This window comes from Rhinoderma darwinii, chromosome 2 (assembly GCF_050947455.1).
Source record: "Rhinoderma darwinii isolate aRhiDar2 chromosome 2, aRhiDar2.hap1, whole genome shotgun sequence".
NCBI classification, from domain to species: Eukaryota; Metazoa; Chordata; class Amphibia; order Anura; family Rhinodermatidae; genus Rhinoderma; species Rhinoderma darwinii.
In genome coordinates, this window is record NC_134688.1 from 466,136,139 (window position 1) to 466,149,541 (window position 13,403).

General features: G+C 47.6%; 9 non-coding genes across 9 annotated transcripts; all 9 read left to right on the forward strand.

Annotated features, from left to right (window-relative positions):
* The first annotated feature begins 1,273 nt into the window (after positions 1-1,273).
* LOC142747538 (U2 spliceosomal RNA) lies at positions 1,274-1,464 on the forward strand. The gene has a single exon (XR_012881842.1). It is a non-coding gene; the product is annotated as a U2 spliceosomal RNA (small nuclear RNA).
* A 1,292-nt stretch (positions 1,465-2,756) lies between these two features.
* LOC142747471 (U2 spliceosomal RNA) lies at positions 2,757-2,947 on the forward strand. The gene has a single exon (XR_012881784.1). It is a non-coding gene; the product is annotated as a U2 spliceosomal RNA (small nuclear RNA).
* Positions 2,948-4,251: 1,304 nt separating this feature from the next.
* On the forward strand, positions 4,252-4,442 carry LOC142747472 (U2 spliceosomal RNA). The gene has a single exon (XR_012881785.1). It is a non-coding gene; the product is annotated as a U2 spliceosomal RNA (small nuclear RNA).
* Positions 4,443-5,730: 1,288 nt separating this feature from the next.
* Positions 5,731-5,921, forward strand: LOC142747474 (U2 spliceosomal RNA). Its single transcript, XR_012881786.1, has one exon. It is a non-coding gene; the product is annotated as a U2 spliceosomal RNA (small nuclear RNA).
* Positions 5,922-7,213: 1,292 nt separating this feature from the next.
* Positions 7,214-7,404, forward strand: LOC142747475 (U2 spliceosomal RNA). Its single transcript, XR_012881787.1, has one exon. It is a non-coding gene; the product is annotated as a U2 spliceosomal RNA (small nuclear RNA).
* A 1,280-nt stretch (positions 7,405-8,684) lies between these two features.
* LOC142747476 (U2 spliceosomal RNA) lies at positions 8,685-8,875 on the forward strand. The gene has a single exon (XR_012881788.1). It is a non-coding gene; the product is annotated as a U2 spliceosomal RNA (small nuclear RNA).
* A 1,288-nt stretch (positions 8,876-10,163) lies between these two features.
* LOC142747477 (U2 spliceosomal RNA) lies at positions 10,164-10,354 on the forward strand. The gene has a single exon (XR_012881789.1). It is a non-coding gene; the product is annotated as a U2 spliceosomal RNA (small nuclear RNA).
* Positions 10,355-11,638: 1,284 nt separating this feature from the next.
* LOC142747478 (U2 spliceosomal RNA) lies at positions 11,639-11,829 on the forward strand. Its single transcript, XR_012881790.1, has one exon. It is a non-coding gene; the product is annotated as a U2 spliceosomal RNA (small nuclear RNA).
* A 1,316-nt stretch (positions 11,830-13,145) lies between these two features.
* LOC142747479 (U2 spliceosomal RNA) lies at positions 13,146-13,336 on the forward strand. The gene has a single exon (XR_012881791.1). It is a non-coding gene; the product is annotated as a U2 spliceosomal RNA (small nuclear RNA).
* The last annotated feature ends 67 nt before the right edge of the window (positions 13,337-13,403 follow it).

The following is a 13,403-nucleotide window of genomic DNA, read 5'->3' on the forward strand; positions in this document are numbered from 1 at the left end:
AGTGTTTTTTGTCTTTGCTATTGTTTCTGTCTTTCTGAAGGGATCTCCCCTTTTAATCCCATTATTTCAACACCTGTTGGACAATGCATGAGTGATAATGAGCTCATTGATTAAATGCAATTAATGAATAGATTGCCACCTCTTGTTGTGTGTCGTCTGTGTTTCTGTGTTTCCGGCATTTCACATTGGAACACCTCATTCACCTTCCTTGTCTTCTCTCCGCCCTCCCTTTTAGGTAAGTTAAAGAGCTGCACCTGAGCCAGCCACTGATTGATTGATTGATTGATTGATTGATTGATTGATTGATTGATTGATTGATTGATTGATTGATTGATGCAGCACAACAGTCAAATAGTGGAGTGGAGTAGGGGAACAGCAAACAGCCAATAAAGCAGCCCGCCCGCTCGCCTGCCCGCCACAATGGACCTACCTGTGTACACTAGATGGATGTGATGGAATGTACTGTCGTCCCTACATTTCAAGAAGAAGTAAGAATTGCAGTTGCAACAAAGCCTTGCTTGCCTACAAAGAGAGCAGCAATTTGGATTTGTTACTATGTTACCTAGAAGAATAACAAACTGTGCAAGGATGGAGGTTGTAGGAGCAAGGAGAAGTTGTCTGTAAAGTTGGTGGATGCCTATTTTCCATTTTGCAGTCCCTTGTCTCCCTCTTGTGGCCTCCTGGAGGCAACTAGCTGTGCAAAAAAAAGACAGCCTGGCGGCCGGCTGTTGCAGTGTTGCCCTCTCAGGCAACACTGAGTGACTGACTGAGCCTCACCGTCTTATATAAAGTTCAGACGGAACTTTGCACGTGTCATAGTGGAGCCCTCAGGATTCCAGAGCCAGCTTTCTGACATCATAATGGGGCCTCAGAGATAAAAGCCTGGGCCCAGGCAGTGTTGGTCAGTGCTGCTCAGCAGGCAGCACTGGACTGGACTGGATTACAGCTGATACAAGGTGTGAAGGAACAAGGGGTGGCTGTGGGCATGCACTTGCTGCCGCTGCCAGTGTTTATCTGCATGGCAGCAGGGCATTTGGGCGTTGCCAGGAAGGCGTTTTTATGTCGATTCCTCCTCTTTCAGCACTGCATTGTGGTGCAAGCAAAAGAAGCAAATCCTGTCTGGCTTCCTCTCCGGCCTTTATTCACCTCCCGTGTAGCTGTGAGTGTGTGAGCCTGCAGGGCCCCATGGAATTGCCTAGAAGTAGGCTGAATCGCTGCAAGGGCTGAACAGCAGTATCGGGCAGGCTCGGGCAACACGCGGCCCGTTCGGGTTATCGCTTCTCGGCCTTTTGGCTAAGATCAAGTGTAGTATCTGTTCTTATCAGTTTAATATCTGATACGTCCCCTATCTGGGGACCATATATTAAATGGATCTTTAGAACAGGGAGATGGAAATAGAGCTTGCTCTGTCCACTCCACGCATTGACCTGGTATTGCAGTATTTCCAGGACCGGTGCACCCTTTCCTTATGTGTTGACTAAAAGCAGATTCCAAAAGTGTTTTTTGTCTTTGCTATTGTTTCTGTCTTTCTGAAGGGATCTCCCCTTTTAATCCCATTATTTCAACACCTGTTGGACAATGCATGAGTGATAATGAGCTCATTGATTAAATGCAATTAATGAATAGATTGCCACCTCTTGTTGTGTGTCGTCTGTGTTTCTGTGTTTCCGGCATTTCACATTGGAACACCTCATTCACCTTCCTTGTCTTCTCTCCGCCCTCCCTTTTAGGTAAGTTAAAGAGCTGCACCTGAGCCAGCCACTGATTGATTGATTGATTGATTGATTGATTGATTGATTGATTGATTGATTGATTGATGCAGCACAACAGTCAAATAGTGGAGTGGAGTAGGGGAACAGCAAACAGCCAATAAAGCAGCCCGCCCGCTCGCCTGCCCGCCACAATGGACCTACCTGTGTACACTAGATGGATGTGATGGAATGTACTGTCGTCCCTACATTTCAAGAAGAAGTAAGAATTGCAGTTGCAACAAAGCCTTGCTTGCCTACAAAGAGAGCAGCAATTTGGATTTGTTACTATGTTACCTAGAAGAATAACAAACTGTGCAAGGATGGAGGTTGTAGGAGCAAGGAGAAGTTGTCTGTAAAGTTGGTGGATGCCTATTTTCCATTTTGCAGTCCCTTGTCTCCCTCTTGTGGCCTCCTGGAGGCAACTAGCTGTGCAAAAAAAAGACAGCCTGGCGGCCGGCTGTTGCAGTGTTGCCCTCTCAGGCAACACTGAGTGACTGACTGAGCCTCACCGTCTTATATAAAGTTCAGACGGAACTTTGCACGTGTCATAGTGGAGCCCTCAGGATTCCAGAGCCAGCTTTCTGACATCATAATGGGGCCTCAGAGATAAAAGCCTGGACCCAGGCAGTATTGGTCAGTGCTGCTCAGCAGGCAGCACTGGACTGGACTGGATTACAGCTGATACAAGGTGTGAAGGAACAAGGGGTGGCTGTGGGCATGCACTTGCTGCCGCTGCCAGTGTTTATCTGCATGGCAGCAGGGCATTTGGCCGTTGCCAGGAAGGCGTTTTTATGTAGATTCCTCCTCTTTCAGCACTGCATTGTGGTGCAAGCAAAAGAAGCAAATCCTGTCTGGCTTCCTCTCCGGCCTTTATTCACCTCCCGTGTAGCTGTGAGTGTGTGAGCCTGCAGGGCCCCATGGAATTGCCTAGAAGTAGGCTGAATCGCTGCAAGGGCTGAACAGCAGTATCGGGCAGGCTCGGGCAACGCGCGGCCCGTTCGGGTTATCGCTTCTCGGCCTTTTGGCTAAGATCAAGTGTAGTATCTGTTCTTATCAGTTTAATATCTGATACGTCCCCTATCTGGGGACCATATATTAAATGGATTTTTAGAACAGGGAGATGGAAATAGAGCTTGCTCTGTCCACTCCACGCATTGACCTGGTATTGCAGTATTTCCAGGACCGGTGCACCCTTTCCTTATGTGTTGACTAAAAGCAGATTCCAAAAGTGTTTTTTGTCTTTGCTATTGTTTCTGTCTTTCTGAAGGGATCTCCCCTTTTAATCCCATTATTTCAACACCTGTTGGACAATGCATGAGTGATAATGAGCTCATTGATTAAATGCAATTAATGAATAGATTGCCACCTCTTGTTGTGTGTCGTCTGTGTTTCTGTGTTTCCGGCATTTCACATTGGAACACCTCATTCACCTTCCTTGTCTTCTCTCCGCCCTCCCTTTTAGGTAAGTTAAAGAGCTGCACCTGAGCCAGCCACTGATTGATTGATTGATTGATTGATTGATTGATTGATTGATTGATTGATTGATTGATTGATTGATTGATGCAGCACAACAGTCAAATAGTGGAGTGGAGTAGGGGAACAGCAAACAGCCAATAAAGCAGCCCGCCCGCTCGCCTGCCCGCCACAATGGACCTACCTGTGTACACTAGATGGATGTGATGGAATGTACTGTCGTCCCTACATTTCAAGAAGAAGTAAGAATTGCAGTTGCAACAAAGCCTTGCTTGCCTACAAAGAGAGCAGCAATTTGGATTTGTTACTATGTTACCTAGAAGAATAACAAACTGTGCAAGGATGGAGGTTGTAGGAGCAAGGAGAAGTTGTCTGTAAAGTTGGTGGATGCCTATTTTCCATTTTGCAGTCCCTTGTCTCCCTCTTGTGGCCTCCTGGAGGCAACTAGCTGTGCAAAAAAAAGACAGCCTGGCGGCCGGCTGTTGCAGTGTTGCCCTCTCAGGCAACACTGAGTGACTGACTGAGCCTCACCGTCTTATATAAAGTTCAGACGGAACTTTGCACGTGTCATAGTGGAGCCCTCAGGATTCCAGAGCCAGCTTTCTGACATCATAATGGGGCCTCAGAGATAAAAGCCTGGGCCCAGGCAGTGTTGGTCAGTGCTGCTCAGCAGGCAGCACTGGACTGGACTGGATTACAGCTGATACAAGGTGTGAAGGAACAAGGGGTGGCTGTGGGCATGCACTTGCTGCCGCTGCCAGTGTTTATCTGCATGGCAGCAGGGCATTTGGGCGTTGCCAGGAAGGCGTTTTTATGTAGATTCCTCCTCTTTCAGCACTGCATTGTGGTGCAAGCAAAAGAAGCAAATCCTGTCTGGCTTCCTCTCCGGCCTTTATTCACCTCCCGTGTAGCTGTGAGTGTGTGAGCCTGCAGGGCCCCATGGAATTGCCTAGAAGTAGGCTGAATCGCTGCAAGGGCTGAACAGCAGTATCGGGCAGGCTCGGGCAACGCGCGGCCCGTTCGGGTTATCGCTTCTCGGCCTTTTGGCTAAGATCAAGTGTAGTATCTGTTCTTATCAGTTTAATATCTGATACGTCCCCTATCTGGGGACCATATATTAAATGGATTTTTAGAACAGGGAGATGGAAATAGAGCTTGCTCTGTCCACTCCACGCATTGACCTGGTATTGCAGTATTTCCAGGACCGGTGCACCCTTTCCTTATGTGTTGACTAAAAGCAGATTCCAAAAGTGTTTTTTGTCTTTGCTATTGTTTCTGTCTTTCTGAAGGGATCTCCCCTTTTAATCCCATTATTTCAACACCTGTTGGACAATGCATGAGTGATAATGAGCTCATTGATTAAATGCAATTAATGAATAGATTGCCACCTCTTGTTGTGTGTCGTCTGTGTTTCTGTGTTTCCGGCATTTCACATTGGAACACCTCATTCACCTTCCTTGTCTTCTCTCCGCCCTCCCTTTTAGGTAAGTTAAAGAGCTGCACCTGAGCCAGCCACTGATTGATTTATTGATTGATTGATTGATTGATTGATTGATTGATTGATTGATGCAGCACAACAGTCAAATAGTGGAGTGGAGTAGGGGAACAGCAAACAGCCAATAAAGCAGCCCGCCCGCTCGCCTGCCCGCCACAATGGACCTACCTGTGTACACTAGATGGATGTGATGGAATGTACTGTCGTCCCTACATTTCAAGAAGAAGTAAGAATTGCAGTTGCAACAAAGCCTTGCTTGCCTACAAAGAGAGCAGCAATTTGGATTTGTTACTATGTTACCTAGAAGAATAACAAACTGTGCAAGGATGGAGGTTGTAGGAGCAAGGAGAAGTTGTCTGTAAAGTTGGTGGATGCCTATTTTCCATTTTGCAGTCCCTTGTCTCCCTCTTGTGGCCTCCTGGAGGCAACTAGCTGTGCAAAAAAAAGACAGCCTGGCGGCCGGCTGTTGCAGTGTTGCCCTCTCAGGCAACACTGAGTGACTGACTGAGCCTCACCGTCTTATATAAAGTTCAGACGGAACTTTGCACGTGTCATAGTGGAGCCCTCAGGATTCCAGAGCCAGCTTTCTGACATCATAATGGGGCCTCAGAGATAAAAGCCTGGGCCCAGGCAGTGTTGGTCAGTGCTGCTCAGCAGGCAGCACTGGACTGGACTGGATTACAGCTGATACAAGGTGTGAAGGAACAAGGGGTGGCTGTGGGCATGCACTTGCTGCCGCTGCCAGTGTTTATCTGCATGGCAGCAGGGCATTTGGGCGTTGCCAGGAAGGCGTTTTTATGTCGATTCCTCCTCTTTCAGCACTGCATTGTGGTGCAAGCAAAAGAAGCAAATCCTGTCTGGCTTCCTCTCCGGCCTTTATTCACCTCCCGTGTAGCTGTGAGTGTGTGAGCCTGCAGGGCCCCATGGAATTGCCTAGAAGTAGGCTGAATCGCTGCAAGGGCTGAACAGCAGTATCGGGCAGGCTCGGGCAACGCGCGGCCCGTTCGGGTTATCGCTTCTCGGCCTTTTGGCTAAGATCAAGTGTAGTATCTGTTCTTATCAGTTTAATATCTGATACGTCCCCTATCTGGGGACCATATATTAAATGGATTTTTAGAACAGGGAGATGGAAATAGAGCTTGCTCTGTCCACTCCACGCATTGACCTGGTATTGCAGTATTTCCAGGACCGGTGCACCCTTTCCTTATGTGTTGACTAAAAGCAGATTCCAAAAGTGTTTTTTGTCTTTGCTATTGTTTCTGTCTTTCTGAAGGGATCTCCCCTTTTAATCCCATTATTTCAACACCTGTTGGACAATGCATGAGTGATAATGAGCTCATTGATTAAATGCAATTAATGAATAGATTGCCACCTCTTGTTGTGTGTCGTCTGTGTTTCTGTGTTTCCGGCATTTCACATTGGAACACCTCATTCACCTTCCTTGTCTTCTCTCCGCCCTCCCTTTTAGGTAAGTTAAAGAGCTGCACCTGAGCCAGCCACTGATTGATTGATTGATTGATTGATTGATTGATTGATTGATTGATTGATTGATTGATGCAGCACAACAGTCAAATAGTGGAGTGGAGTAGGGGAACAGCAAACAGCCAATAAAGCAGCCCGCCCGCTCGCCTGCCCGCCACAATGGACCTACCTGTGTACACTAGATGGATGTGATGGAATGTACTGTCGTCCCTACATTTCAAGAAGAAGTAAGAATTGCAGTTGCAACAAAGCCTTGCTTGCCTACAAAGAGAGCAGCAATTTGGATTTGTTACTATGTTACCTAGAAGAATAACAAACTGTGCAAGGATGGAGGTTGTAGGAGCAAGGAGAAGTTGTCTGTAAAGTTGGTGGATGCCTATTTTCCATTTTGCAGTCCCTTGTCTCCCTCTTGTGGCCTCCTGGAGGCAACTAGCTGTGCAAAAAAAAGACAGCCTGGCGGCCGGCTGTTGCAGTGTTGCCCTCTCAGGCAACACTGAGTGACTGACTGAGCCTCACCGTCTTATATAAAGTTCAGACGGAACTTTGCACGTGTCATAGTGGAGCCCTCAGGATTCCAGAGCCAGCTTTCTGACATCATAATGGGGCCTCAGAGATAAAAGCCTGGGCCCAGGCAGTGTTGGTCAGTGCTGCTCAGCAGGCAGCACTGGACTGGACTGGATTACAGCTGATACAAGGTGTGAAGGAACAAGGGGTGGCTGTGGGCATGCACTTGCTGCCGCTGCCAGTGTTTATCTGCATGGCAGCAGGGCATTTGGGCGTTGCCAGGAAGGCGTTTTTATGTAGATTCCTCCTCTTTCAGCACTGCATTGTGGTGCAAGCAAAAGAAGCAAATCCTGTCTGGCTTCCTCTCCGGCCTTTATTCACCTCCCGTGTAGCTGTGAGTGTGTGAGCCTGCAGGGCCCCATGGAATTGCCTAGAAGTAGGCTGAATCGCTGCAAGGGCTGAACAGCAGTATCGGGCAGGCTCGGGCAACGCGCGGCCCGTTCGGGTTATCGCTTCTCGGCCTTTTGGCTAAGATCAAGTGTAGTATCTGTTCTTATCAGTTTAATATCTGATACGTCCCCTATCTGGGGACCATATATTAAATGGATTTTTAGAACAGGGAGATGGAAATAGAGCTTGCTCTGTCCACTCCACGCATTGACCTGGTATTGCAGTATTTCCAGGACCGGTGCACCCTTTCCTTATGTGTTGACTAAAAGCAGATTCCAAAAGTGTTTTTTGTCTTTGCTATTGTTTCTGTCTTTCTGAAGGGATCTCCCCTTTTAATCCCATTATTTCAACACCTGTTGGACAATGCATGAGTGATAATGAGCTCATTGATTAAATGCAATTAATGAATAGATTGCCACCTCTTGTTGTGTGTCGTCTGTGTTTCTGTGTTTCTGGCATTTCACATTGGAACACCTCATTCACCTTCCTTGTCTTCTCTCCGCCCTCCCTTTTAGGTAAGTTAAAGAGCTGCACCTGAGCCAGCCACTGATTGATTGATTGATTGATTGATTGATTGATTGATTGATTGATGCAGCACAACAGTCAAATAGTGGAGTGGAGTAGGGGAACAGCAAACAGCCAATAAAGCAGCCCGCCCGCTCGCCTGCCCGCCACAATGGACCTACCTGTGTACACTAGATGGATGTGATGGAATGTACTGTCGTCCCTACATTTCAAGAAGAAGTAAGAATTGCAGTTGCAACAAAGCCTTGCTTGCCTACAAAGAGAGCAGCAATTTGGATTTGTTACTATGTTACCTAGAAGAATAACAAACTGTGCAAGGATGGAGGTTGTAGGAGCAAGGAGAAGTTGTCTGTAAAGTTGGTGGATGCCTATTTTCCATTTTGCAGTCCCTTGTCTCCCTCTTGTGGCCTCCTGGAGGCAACTAGCTGTGCAAAAAAAAGACAGCCTGGCGGCCGGCTGTTGCAGTGTTGCCCTCTCAGGCAACACTGAGTGACTGACTGAGCCTCACCGTCTTATATAAAGTTCAGACGGAACTTTGCACGTGTCATAGTGGAGCCCTCAGGATTCCAGAGCCAGCTTTCTGACATCATAATGGGGCCTCAGAGATAAAAGCCTGGGCCCAGGCAGTGTTGGTCAGTGCTGCTCAGCAGGCAGCACTGGACTGGACTGGATTACAGCTGATACAAGGTGTGAAGGAACAAGGGGTGGCTGTGGGCATGCACTTGCTGCCGCTGCCAGTGTTTATCTGCATGGCAGCAGGGCATTTGGGCGTTGCCAGGAAGGCGTTTTTATGTAGATTCCTCCTCTTTCAGCACTGCATTGTGGTGCAAGCAAAAGAAGCAAATCCTGTCTGGCTTCCTCTCCGGCCTTTATTCACCTCCCGTGTAGCTGTGAGTGTGTGAGCCTGCAGGGCCCCATGGAATTGCCTAGAAGTAGGCTGAATCGCTGCAAGGGCTGAACAGCAGTATCGGGCAGGCTCGGGCAACGCGCGGCCCGTTCGGGTTATCGCTTCTCGGCCTTTTGGCTAAGATCAAGTGTAGTATCTGTTCTTATCAGTTTAATATCTGATACGTCCCCTATCTGGGGACCATATATTAAATGGATTTTTAGAACAGGGAGATGGAAATAGAGCTTGCTCTGTCCACTCCACGCATTGACCTGGTATTGCAGTATTTCCAGGACCGGTGCACCCTTTCCTTATGTGTTGACTAAAAGCAGATTCCAAAAGCGTTTTTTGTCTTTGCTATTGTTTCTGTCTTTCTGAAGGGATCTCCCCTTTTAATCCCATTATTTCAACACCTGTTGGACAATGCATGAGTGATAATGAGCTCATTGATTAAATGCAATTAATGAATAGATTGCCACCTCTTGTTGTGTGTCGTCTGTGTTTCTGTGTTTCCGGCATTTCACATTGGAACACCTCATTCACCTTCCTTGTCTTCTCTCCGCCCTCCCTTTTAGGTAAGTTAAAGAGCTGCACCTGAGCCAGCCACTGATTGATTGATTGATTGATTGATTGATTGATTGATTGATTGATTGATTGATGCAGCACAACAGTCAAATAGTGGAGTGGAGTAGGGGAACAGCAAACAGCCAATAAAGCAGCCCGCCCGCTCGCCTGCCCGCCACAATGGACCTACCTGTGTACACTAGATGGATGTGATGGAATGTACTGTTGTCCCTACATTTCAAGAAGAAGTAAGAATTGCAGTTGCAACAAAGCCTTGCTTGCCTACAAAGAGAGCAGCAATTTGGATTTGTTACTATGTTACCTAGAAGAATAACAAACTGTGCAAGGATGGAGGTTGTAGGAGCAAGGAGAAGTTGTCTGTAAAGTTGGTGGATGCCTATTTTCCATTTTGCAGTCCCTTGTCTCCCTCTTGTGGCCTCCTGGAGGCAACTAGCTGTGCAAAAAAAAGACAGCCTGGCGGCCGGCTGTTGCAGTGTTGCCCTCTCAGGCAACACTGAGTGACTGACTGAGCCTCACCGTCTTATATAAAGTTCAGACGGAACTTTGCACGTGTCATAGTGGAGCCCTCAGGATTCCAGAGCCAGCTTTCTGACATCATAATGGGGCCTCAGAGATAAAAGCCTGGGCCCAGGCAGTGCTGGTCAGTGCTGCTCAGCAGGCAGCACTGGACTGGACTGGATTACAGCTGATACAAGGTGTGAAGGAACAAGGGGTGGCTGTGGGCATGCACTTGCTGCCGCTGCCAGTGTTTATCTGCATGGCAGCAGGGCATTTGGGCGTTGCCAGGAAGGCGTTTTTATGTAGATTCCTCCTCTTTCAGCACTGCATTGTGGTGCAAGCAAAAGAAGCAAATCCTGTCTGGCTTCCTCTCCGGCCTTTATTCACCTCCCGTGTAGCTGTGAGTGTGTGAGCCTGCAGGGCCCCATGGAATTGCCTAGAAGTAGGCTGAATCGCTGCAAGGGCTGAACAGCAGTATCGGGCAGGCTCGGGCAACGCGCGGCCCGTTCGGGTTATCGCTTCTCGGCCTTTTGGCTAAGATCAAGTGTAGTATCTGTTCTTATCAGTTTAATATCTGATACGTCCCCTATCTGGGGACCATATATTAAATGGATTTTTAGAACAGGGAGATGGAAATAGAGCTTGCTCTGTCCACTCCACGCATTGACCTGGTATTGCAGTATTTCCAGGACCGGTGCACCCTTTCCTTATGTGTTGACTAAAAGCAGATTCCAAAAGTGTTTTTTGTCTTTGCTATTGTTTCTGTCTTTCTGAAGGGATCTCCCCTTTTAATCCCATTATTTCAACACCTGTTGGACAATGCATGAGTGATAATGAGCTCATTGATTAAATGCAATTAATGAATAGATTGCCACCTCTTGTTGTGTGTCGTCTGTGTTTCTGTGTTTCCGGCATTTCACATTGGAACACCTCATTCACCTTCCTTGTCTTCTCTCCGCCCTCCCTTTTAGGTAAGTTAAAGAGCTGCACCTGAGCCAGCCACTGATTGATTGATTGATTGATTGATTGATTGATTGATTGATTGATTGATGCAGCACAACAGTCAAATAGTGGAGTGGAGTAGGGGAACAGCAAACAGCCAATAAAGCAGCCCGCCCGCTCGCCTGCCCGCCACAATGGACCTACCTGTGTACACTAGATGGATGTGATGGAATGTACTGTCGTCCCTACATTTCAAGAAGAAGTAAGAATTGCAGTTGCAACAAAGCCTTGCTTGCCTACAAAGAGAGCAGCAATTTGGATTTGTTACTATGTTACCTAGAAGAATAACAAACTGTGCAAGGATGGAGGTTGTAGGAGCAAGGAGAAGTTGTCTGTAAAGTTGGTGGATGCCTATTTTCCATTTTGCAGTCCCTTGTCTCCCTCTTGTGGCCTCCTGGAGGCAACTAGCTGTGCAAAAAAAAGACAGCCTGGCGGCCGGCTGTTGCAGTGTTGCCCTCTCAGGCAACACTGAGTGACTGACTGAGCCTCACCGTCTTATATAAAGTTCAGACGGAACTTTGCACGTGTCATAGTGGAGCCCTCAGGATTCCAGAGCCAGCTTTCTGACATCATAATGGGGCCTCAGAGATAAAAGCCTGGGCCCAGGCAGTGTTGGTCAGTGCTGCTCAGCAGGCAGCACTGGACTGGACTGGATTACAGCTGATACAAGGTGTGAAGGAACAAAGGGTGGCTGTGGGCATGCACTTGCTGCCGCTGCCAGTGTTTATCTGCATGGCAGCAGGGCATTTGGGCGTTGCCAGGAAGGCGTTTTTATGTAGATTCCTCCTCTTTCAGCACTGCATTGTGGTGCAAGCAAAAGAAGCAAATCCTGTCTGGCTTCCTCTCCGGCCTTTATTCACCTCCCGTGTAGCTGTGAGTGTGTGAGCCTGCAGGGCCCCATGGAATTGCCTAGAAGTAGGCTGAATCGCTGCAAGGGCTGAACAGCAGTATCGGGCAGGCTCGGGCAACGCGCGGCCCGTTCGGGTTATCGCTTCTCGGCCTTTTGGCTAAGATCAAGTGTAGTATCTGTTCTTATCAGTTTAATATCTGATACGTCCCCTATCTGGGGACCATATATTAAATGGATTTTTAGAACAGGGAGATGGAAATAGAGCTTGCTCTGTCCACTCCACGCATTGACCTGGTATTGCAGTATTTCCAGGACCGGTGCACCCTTTCCTTATGTGTTGACTAAAAGCAGATTCCAAAAGTGTTTTTTGTCTTTGCTATTGTTTCTGTCTTTCTGAAGGGATCTCCCCTTTTAATCCCATTATTTCAACACCTGTTGGACAATGCATGAGTGATAATGAGCTCATTGATTAAATGCAATTAATGAATAGATTGCCACCTCTTGTTGTGTGTCGTCTGTGTTTCTGTGTTTCCGGCATTTCACATTGGAACACCTCATTCACCTTCCTTGTCTTCTCTCCGCCCTCCCTTTTAGGTAAGTTAAAGAGCTGCACCTGAGCCAGCCACTGATTGATTGATTGATTGATTGATTGATTGATTGATTGATTGATTGATTGATTGATTGATTGATTGATTGATTGATTGATGCAGCACAACAGTCAAATAGTGGAGTGGAGTAGGGGAACAGCAAACAGCCAATAAAGCAGCCCGCCCGCTCGCCTGCCCGCCACAATGGACCTACCTGTGTACACTAGATGGATGTGATGGAATGTACTGTCGTCCCTACATTTCAAGAAGAAGTAAGAATTGCAGTTGCAACAAAGCCTTGCTTGCCTACAAAGAGAGCAGCAATTTGGATTTGTTACTATGTTACCTAGAAGAATAACAAACTGTGCAAGGATGGAGGTTGTAGGAGCAAGGAGAAGTTGTCTGTAAAGTTGGTGGATGCCTATTTTCCATTTTGCAGTCCCTTGTCTCCCTCTTGTGGCCTCCTGGAGGCAACTAGCTGTGCAAAAAAAAGACAGCCTGGCGGCCGGCTGTTGCAGTGTTGCCCTCTCAGGCAACACTGAGTGACTGACTGAGCCTCACCGTCTTATATAAAGTTCAGACGGAACTTTGCACGTGTCATAGTGGAGCCCTCAGGATTCCAGAGCCAGCTTTCTGACATCATAATGGGGCCTCAGAGATAAAAGCCTGGGCCCAGGCAGTGTTGGTCAGTGCTGCTCAGCAGGCAGCACTGGACTGGACTGGATTACAGCTGATACAAGGTGTGAAGGAACAAGGGGTGGCTGTGGGCATGCACTTGCTGCCGCTGCCAGTGTTTATCTGCATGGCAGCAGGGCATTTGGGCGTTGCCAGGAAGGCGTTTTTATGTAGATTCCTCCTCTTTCAGCACTGCATTGTGGTGCAAGCAAAAGAAGCAAATCCTGTCTGGCTTCCTCTCCGGCCTTTATTCACCTCCCGTGTAGCTGTGAGTGTGTGAGCCTGCAGGGCCCCATGGAATTGCCTAGAAGTAGGCTGAATCGCTGCAAGGGCTGAACAGCAGTATCGGGCAGGCTCGGGCAACGCGCGGCCCGTTCGGGTTATCGCTTCTCGGCCTTTTGGCTAAGATCAAGTGTAGTATCTGTTCTTATCAGTTTAATATCTGATACGTCCCCTATCTGGGGACCATATATTAAATGGATTTTTAGAACAGGGAGATGGAAATAGAGCTTGCTCTGTCCACTCCACGCATTGACCTGGTATTGCAGTATTTCCAGGACCGGTGCACCCTTTCCTTATGTGTTGACTAAAAGCAGATTCCAAAAGTGTTTTTTGTCTTTGCTATTGTTTCTGTCTTTCT